We start from the raw sequence: 8,693 nt of genomic DNA on the forward strand, positions 1-8,693 counted from the left end.
TTTTGAAAAAGAGAGAGAAATTTTTAATTTTTATAAAAAATAATAAAATGTGTGAAATTATGAAAAGAAAACATTTTCCTAAGTTCACCAATTCCAACCTCAAAAAATTTAAATCCTATATATTATAACCTTAGTCAAACTTCATCGGCCGGCAGCCAGAGAGATAATAAATATGGAAATAAACATTTTTCTCTTGTATGTACTTGGTCCAAATGACGCTGTACACATGATTGATCGCTCGAATTTCCTTTTCAACCTGTTTATTTATTTATTTGCCGACTTCAACCTATTTATTTATTTTTACCTGAATCAGAAGAATATGATTTTTTGGATTACTAATTGCATTATTATATATTTTGTGTCTGCCAAGCAATGTCGTAAAAGCGACATAATCTTAAATTGGGCAGGTCACCAAATCTCGAATTTTATTATCAAACAACTTCAACTGCTATTAAAGCAATGACGTAGTAACTAAATCAAATTCATATTAAAAATAATATTATACTCGTAACTAGTGGTGGAGTCACGTCACGGTCAGTAGGAAAAAGTGTAAATGCACCTCCTCACTTCAAAAAAAAATTATAAAAAAAGATATGTAAAATTTATAACTTTACATCTTTTATTTTAATATTTTATCCTTTTTAAATTAAATAAAAATAATTAAGTTTAAAAATTTATTAAATATATAATATTTAATAATTTAAATAAAATATTAAGAACATATTTATAATAAAAGACCATATCAACTTATTCAGTATAATTTTTAAAATAAAAAATGATAATAAATTTATTCATATCATTATAATTTTAATCTTAGCATAATTATTACAACTTTTTAAAAAATAATAATTTTTTATTAAATTAGTCCGCACTCCTTGATTTAGAGTCCTGACTCTACCACTGTTCATAACATACATGTGTGTGTGTGTGTAAGAAATAAATTGGGAGAATTATATTGAAATATCACATAAAAAAATTAATTACTATAGGGTCCATTAACAATTGAATTAAACTGTATAGACAACATAATCAATTATTAATGTAGTTTTATTCAGTTGTTAATGAACCTTATAATAATTAATTTCTCTATGTAGAACCTTGTTGTAATTCTCCCAAATAAATTTATCATCAATAATATAAATTATAATTTTATAACATGTTAAATACAGGTTGATTTTGGTTAAATTTGGTATGAACATAAAAAAATTGTAACTGTAAAGAAATAATCTCAAATTATATTATATACATGTTTAAAGATTCAAAAATAAAATTAGCTTCTATGAGGATTTAATTTTTAAATTTTATTCATTTGTTTTAAAGGAGTTTTAAAAGTTTCTCATAGTTTTGGCCAAAAAGATTGAAAAGTTTCTGATAGTGTAATGATGGCTTAACCCTAAATGAACTCAGTCATAAAAATGTTTTTTTAAGAGTATGATTTATGCATTTAATTTATATATTTAATACATCTATATTCAGATAAATTGATTTTAATGTATTGATTAAATCAACAATAAAAATTTATGATAGAATAAATGAAAGATATATGCTTCAGTCGTCAAAAATATCTTCGGCCAACAAATAAAAATTCCCTTGCAGTTATTACTTGTGCTTGGTCATTTCCCAGTAAATTGAAATTTTTTATAACTCATCGCTAAATCCATCCAGGCCATAACAACCTTAGATGATAGGGGAAATTATTTTGATATTGATGCTGATTCAATTCTGTATATAAGCATAAATTTTTATCCATACTAAAAATATACTCTATCAAATTAAGTGGCTAAACTAAAATTTTATATAAAATTAGAAGTTAGAAGATTAAAAGGTACCTGATAATATTTTGAATCTCAATGAGTTCCAGTCATGTGATTTACATAACTGTTATGATTAACATTAATATCACAACAAATCATTAGCTGATTCCTTTGAAACGTTATCCATTAAGCAAATTAATCACTTAATTTAATTTCAAATAGTTCATGAAACAAATTAACCTCATCGCTTCAATTCATTAGTTGTTTCTTTGTAACGGATAGGCCAATTTATTAGTTTTTGTGTTATATAATGGTTTTATCAATATTAAAACAATCTTTAGAGTGTGTTTGGGAGTTTAAAATTGAATGAAAAAGATGACTATTATTGAAATGAAATGGAATAGAGTAGAGCGGAGTGGTATAGAACATAATTTTTCATTATTTGAAAGTTTTATGATGGAAAAAAGCAACTCCACATGATAATTGTTTGAGAGTTATTATAAAATAAATGAAAATGAATAGATTTAAAAATTTTTTTGCCAATATTACCCATATGACTAAATTTTAAAAAAATAATAATACCTATTAAATAATTATAATATTTGTCTAACAAATAATAATAATAATAATAATAATAATTAATGATCAATCAATATACTCAAAATTAAGAATAAAAAAGAAAGCAAATAACAAAACTATTCAAACAAATATACATGTTGTACAATAGAAAAACACATTAGCGTCAAGTGTTGAGAGAGGAGGGGAGAGATAGTAGAAGCAAGTGAGATATAGATAGATATTTTTTAATTAAGGCAAGAGGGTAGAAGTAATTTTATAAATAAAATAATTATATTATATCACTATATCCTTAATCTCTCAATTTAGAGGCCCTTCTTTGCTATTCTAAAGTGGTTTGTGGATGGCAAAAGAAGGCTTTAAAAATCCTTCCTTATCATTCCATCATTTAAAAAAAATTTACAAATAACATCATAAACATTTTAACCATCTCACTTCGTTTTATTCCTTCATAAAAAAAATTTCTAAAATACATAATTAAAAAATGCATCACTCCAGCCATCCAGCGTCCGAAAGTCACTATTACGATGGATTTCGTAAATCCCAATGAATAAATTTTTGTGAAGTCTTTCTTTTTAAGGGAGGGAGTAAAATTTTATATTTTGTAAAAAATAATAAAATATGTAAAATTATTAAAAAAAGAAAATTTAAATCCTCCAATAACCTTCGTCCAACATCACCAGCCAGCAGCCAGAGAGACACTACATATAGAAATGAACGTGCTTCTCCTGTGCGTACTGGTCCAAATGACGCTGTACATGCACGTTGCCCCAAAAAAAAAATGAACCCGTACTCATGATTCATGATTGATCGTCAGAATTTGCTTTTCAACCTATTTATTTGTTTTGGAAAAATTACACGTAAATCTAATATAAAAGAATTTATTTTTGAGAAGCATCATCACATTTTTAAAATAATTTCAAATTTTAAATTTTATATATTTATAACTTAATAAAAAATAAAAAATAACATCTTACAATAATAAATTATAAATACCCATTATTCAATTATAAATGTTATTTTGTCAAGTTATAATAAAAAAGGATATGACTTTTGAAAAATTTTATGAATTTTATGAGATTTATTAATAATAATTTTTTATAAAGCCTAAATGTAATGTTCTCATTTATTTTTACCTGCCAAGCAATGTTGTAAAAGGGAGAGAATGTTGAATTGGTAAGGTCACCTAATTAATTTGTGATCTGACAACCAATAATTAAATAAAATTTAAATTAAAAAATGATGCTAAATTCATAAAATATATATATATATTATAAAATAAATAATTTAGTGTATTAATTAAATTAATAAAATAAATAATTTATTGTAAATTATCTACATGTTTTATTTTAATTAAAATTAAATGTTTGATTTTTTTTAATCCGAGTCATTAAGGGCTCTAGTCACCGTGCTTTTTCTTTTTGACACGTGCTATAAAAAGGTTCAAGGACATTGGGAATCGGTTTGGGTCCTTATCACAGTGCTATAAAAAGGTTCAAGGACATTTAGAGGGTCCAGATCTCAGCACCCGAACCAAACTCAAGCATGTTGACGCCACGTGTTAGTGTTCGTCAGACGTCACCACCACTATCGCTCTTAAATGCCACTGCCACGGTACCACTTTCATTCATTTCTCTTTACTCTCTCTCCCCGCAATACTTAGATATCTGTCCATTTCTTGTGTGTGTGTGTAAGAGTGTTCAAATGGCCACACAACCTGAGTTTGAGCATCCAATGAAGGCCTTCGGATGGGCTGCTAGGGATTCTTCCGGGATTCTCTCCCCTTTCAACTTCTCTCGAAGGTACACACACACAGTAATCCAATCAATTTCTTCATTGAATGTATGCGTCCATATTTTCATAACGCTTTCCGTCTTCATTTCATTATCAACATGGACTATATTTCTCATTTGTTCAGGGAAACCGGAGAAAAAGATGTGGCGTTCGAAGTGCTCTACTGTGGAATATGCCACTCCGATATCCACATGCTCAAGAACGAATGGGGCTTCTCCGTCTATCCACTCGTACCTGGGTGCGTACTCTAAAAACTGCGTGAAAATGATAAAAACTCATTTCTTATCATTCTAACGAGTTTATACACACACACACACACAGGCACGAGATTGTTGGGGTGGTGACAGAAGTGGGAATCAAGGTGCGAAAATTCAAAGTGGGAGACAAGGTTGGCGTGGGATACTTGGTGGGGTCTTGCCGATCCTGTCAAAGTTGTTCCGACGACCTTGAGAACCTCTGCTCAAAAACTATCCCCACGTCCGGTTCCAAGTACAGTGATGGCACCATCACATATGGAGGCTTCTCCGACTTCATGGTCGCCGACGAGCACTTTGTGGTTCGCATTCCAGAAGCGTTACCTCTGGATGCTGCAGCTCCTCTGCTTTGCGCCGGCATCACAGTGTACAGCCCTCTCAGATATTTTGGTCTTAACAAGCCAGGCCTTCATGTGGGTGTGGTCGGTCTCGGTGGGCTCGGCCATATGGCAGTCAAGTTCGCCAAAGCTTTTGGAGCAAAGGTCAGTGTCATCAGTACTTCTCCTAACAAGAAGAAGGAAGCCGTTGAACATCTAGGAGCTGATTCCTTTGTTGTCAGCCGCGATCAAGATCAGATGCAGGTGATTACTTATCATCACAAGTATTGTTGCTGTTATATGTATTGATCTATTGAAGCCCAATGGCAAACTTGTGTTGCTTGGTGCGCCTGAGAAGCCACTGGAACTGCCAGTATTTCCTTTACTTTTGGGTGAGTATAAATGAAAAATGATTTAAAGGTGAAAATAGAAATGATGTGAAGCGCTTACAAGTGCTGCAACAACATTTATATGTGTACTGGCAGGGAGAAAGACAGTAGCTGGAAATAGCATTGGAGGGATGAAGGAGACACAAGAGATGGTAGACTTTGCTGCAAAGCATAACATAAGACCTGACATAGAAGTGATTCCCATGGATTATGTGAATACTGCATTGGAGCGTCTCGTCAGAGCTGATGTTAAATATCGTTTTGTGATTGATATTGGCAACACAATGAAGCCAACGCCTTAAATTAACATACTATATATTTAAAGCTTTCTGGGAGAACTAGTTGCTGGTTTGTGTTTTTATATATTCAGCTATATATATTTGTCATATTGATTTATGTGTAATCCTCATTGACTCTTGAGAGGGATATTGCGGGTTAGATGTGGTTGTTTGTATGAATAAATTAACGCAGGAAGGTTAATTAGCTGCATATATATATATATATATATATCAATAAGATTCTCTGTCACAAAAATGAGAATATAATGCAAGTGCAGAGGTGATTTCACTTAGCAGCAAGATGAGAGTCGCTGTGTTAATTTTTTTGGATTATGGAAAGAATTAAATAAAGGATTGCTTCCGCCTACTTGAATTAAACAAGTGAGTTTGAGTGCGATAAAGTTAAGCATCATTACCACTGTACTTCTTCCAAAATTATAGAAAGATAAAATAGATTTAACTAACTCCTACCAAAAAAACAATTCTCCAAAATTATTTAAAATTAACTATATACTTTTTTCAAGTCCAGCATTATTTATTAACAGGCGTAGCTTAATCATAAATAAATATGAAAATCCTATTAATTTCAAAAAAATATCATTATGAAAAACACACAAATGCCTTATATATTTAAAAATAGATAGAGTAGAAAAATGTTTTATAATTTTAAATAAAGGGATCGGAGAATATATAAACGCTTATGAAATTGATAAATATTACCACCCTTTAACTCAAAACGGCACCATTGCTATCAAAGCCAGCGTATATTTAAAAAAAAAAACTTATTTATTATCAGTATTTTATAATAATTTTGTAAACATGAAATACGATGAAGATAATAGTTGTTTAATAGTGTCATAATAAATTAGTTATAATTTAATTTGATGGTAACATCCATGCACTTGGAAACATAATGATTTGTTTTTCTGACTATCTCAAAGCATAGTAATTACTCATTCCATTACTTAAACTGAAGCACTGACTTTGTTCTAATCTTACGATAACCTGAAGAACTTGTCATTACTGGTTAAAATTGTTGTACGTAATAGCTAACTTTATTTGACCATAACATTAATTAGTATAACGTGTTCAAATTCAAAGCAAACTAATTAATATGATGGTTTTAACGTAAACTAAGAAATGTTAAAACGAAATTTTGAGAAATACATTACTCCAGCGTCCAAAAAGATCAATATTATAGACGCGGTCTAACTTCGTCAGCCAGAGATAGTAATATACAACCGGTTTGTGTTGTACTTGGTCCAAATAAACCCTCACCCATGATGGATTAGTAGTAGAGTTACATTTGGATTCTACACCTGGTGTTAGAATCCAAATGAAATTCTACTGATTCAGGTAAAAAAGAATTAAAAAAAAGGATTATAAAGGCATCTCATCTAATCTTCAACAAAAACAAGAAGTTTTATCTCACTAAATGAAGTTGGCTACATGAATTATATAACATTATTATGCTCTATCATTTATTAAGCTTTTAAAAATATTATTAATTAAAAAGTCTTATTCAACAATTTTTAAAAGTGTTCTCTTTAGCTTTCCTTTACCTTTCTTGACAAGGATCAAAGTTATATGTTCTATTTTTTTCATAGGTGCCTCCATTAGTCTTCTTTGTACTTATCCAAATTACTTCAAATGATTATCTACCATTTTTCCTTTAATAGATGCTGACGCTCACTTTTTTCTGTATATGCTCATTTTAGATTTTATCTTTACGGTACATCCACACATCCATCTCAACATTCTCATCTCTGTTATTTCAACTTTATGCTCATATTATCCCGTTAAAGCTCAACATTCACCACCATATAATATTACTAGTCTCATAGCAGTTTGATAAAGCTTCACTTTAAGTTCATTAGATACCTTACGATCACAGATAACTCCTTTAGCTTTCTCCAATTACACCACCCAACTTGTATCCTATATGTAATATCTCCATCAATTTTCTCATTATGTTGAATAATCACTCTCAAATATATAAACTTTTTTACTTGAGGTATGATTTGATCATTCAATTTCACTTCCAAATTACTACTCACTAACCTTTTATTAAAATTACAATGTAGATATTTCATTTTATTCCTACTCAAATGAAAACCTTTTAACTTTAATGTCCTTCTCCATAACTCAAGTTTACAATTAATCTCTTCTCTTATCTTTGCAATATGAACTATATCGTCCGTGAAAAGCATGCATTTAAAATTTCCTCTTGAATATGGTTAGTCAAAGCATCTAAGACTAGATCAAAAAAATAAGAATTCAAAGATATTAATCTCTTCTCTTATTTTTGTAATAAGAACTATATTGTCCGTGAAAAGCATACATTTAAGGATTTCCTCTTGAATATAGTTAGTTAAAGCATCTAAGACTAGATCAAACAAATAAGAACTCAAAGATATTAATCTCTTCTCTTATTTTTGTAATAAGAACTATATTGTCCGTAAAAAGCATGCATTTAAGGATTTCCTCTTGAATATGCTCAGTAAAAATATCTAAGACTAGATCAAACAAATAAGAACTCAAGAATAATCCTTGATACAATCTAATTTTTATAGAAAAGTCTTTTGTTTTACCGTCAAATATTCTTATACTAGTTGTTACCCTGTTACATGTCTTGTATAGCTTGAATATAGGCAACCTGGACACCCTTCTTTTTCAATGCCTTCCAAAATACTTTTCTCAGTACATGATCATAAGCTTTTTTCAAATCAATGAAAACCATATGTAAATCTTTACCTTTATATCGATATTTTTTTGTTAATCTTCTTAGTAGATAAATCACTTTTGTAGTCTCCCTACTTGGCATGAAGCCAAACTGATTCTCAGAAGCATCAATTTTCTATCTCAACTTATGCTTAATCACCCCTTTCCATAATTTTATTATCTGATTCATAAGTTTAATCCCTCTATAGTTAGCACAATTCTGAATATCTCCTTTATTTTTGCAAATAGGAACTAAGTTGCTTTTGTCAGGCAATATCTTGGATTGTAAGATCTCATTAAATAACTTAGTTAACTTACTATACTTCTTCTTCACCCAAATATTTTCACATTTCAATAGGAATACAATTAGGTCAATTGGCTCTACCATTTGCCATTTTTTAAGAACTTCCTTTACTTCTCAAGCATGTATCCTTTGATAAAATGACAAATTTTGCTCTCTTTCAAGAGTTACTAAATCCTCCAAGTTAATTGACAAAACCCGCCATCATTGAAAAGTTTAGAAAAGTATGCCTCCCATCTGTTTTTAATATTATTATCTGTAACCAAAATATTTTCTTCTTCATCCTTTAAACACTTTACTTATTCCAAA

The 8,693-nt window shown here is 29.8% G+C and overlaps 1 pseudogene; it reads left to right on the forward strand.

The window, feature by feature from the left end:
* Positions 1 to 3,974: 3,974 nt before the first annotated feature.
* On the forward strand, positions 3,975 to 5,480 carry LOC129322382 (probable mannitol dehydrogenase; annotated as a pseudogene).
* The last annotated feature ends 3,213 nt before the right edge of the window (positions 5,481 to 8,693 follow it).

Source organism: Prosopis cineraria, unplaced genomic scaffold (assembly GCF_029017545.1).
Source record: "Prosopis cineraria cultivar Desert tree isolate PC_DT_omini unplaced genomic scaffold, ASM2901754v1 PC10, whole genome shotgun sequence".
NCBI lineage: Eukaryota > Viridiplantae > Streptophyta > Magnoliopsida > Fabales > Fabaceae > Prosopis > Prosopis cineraria.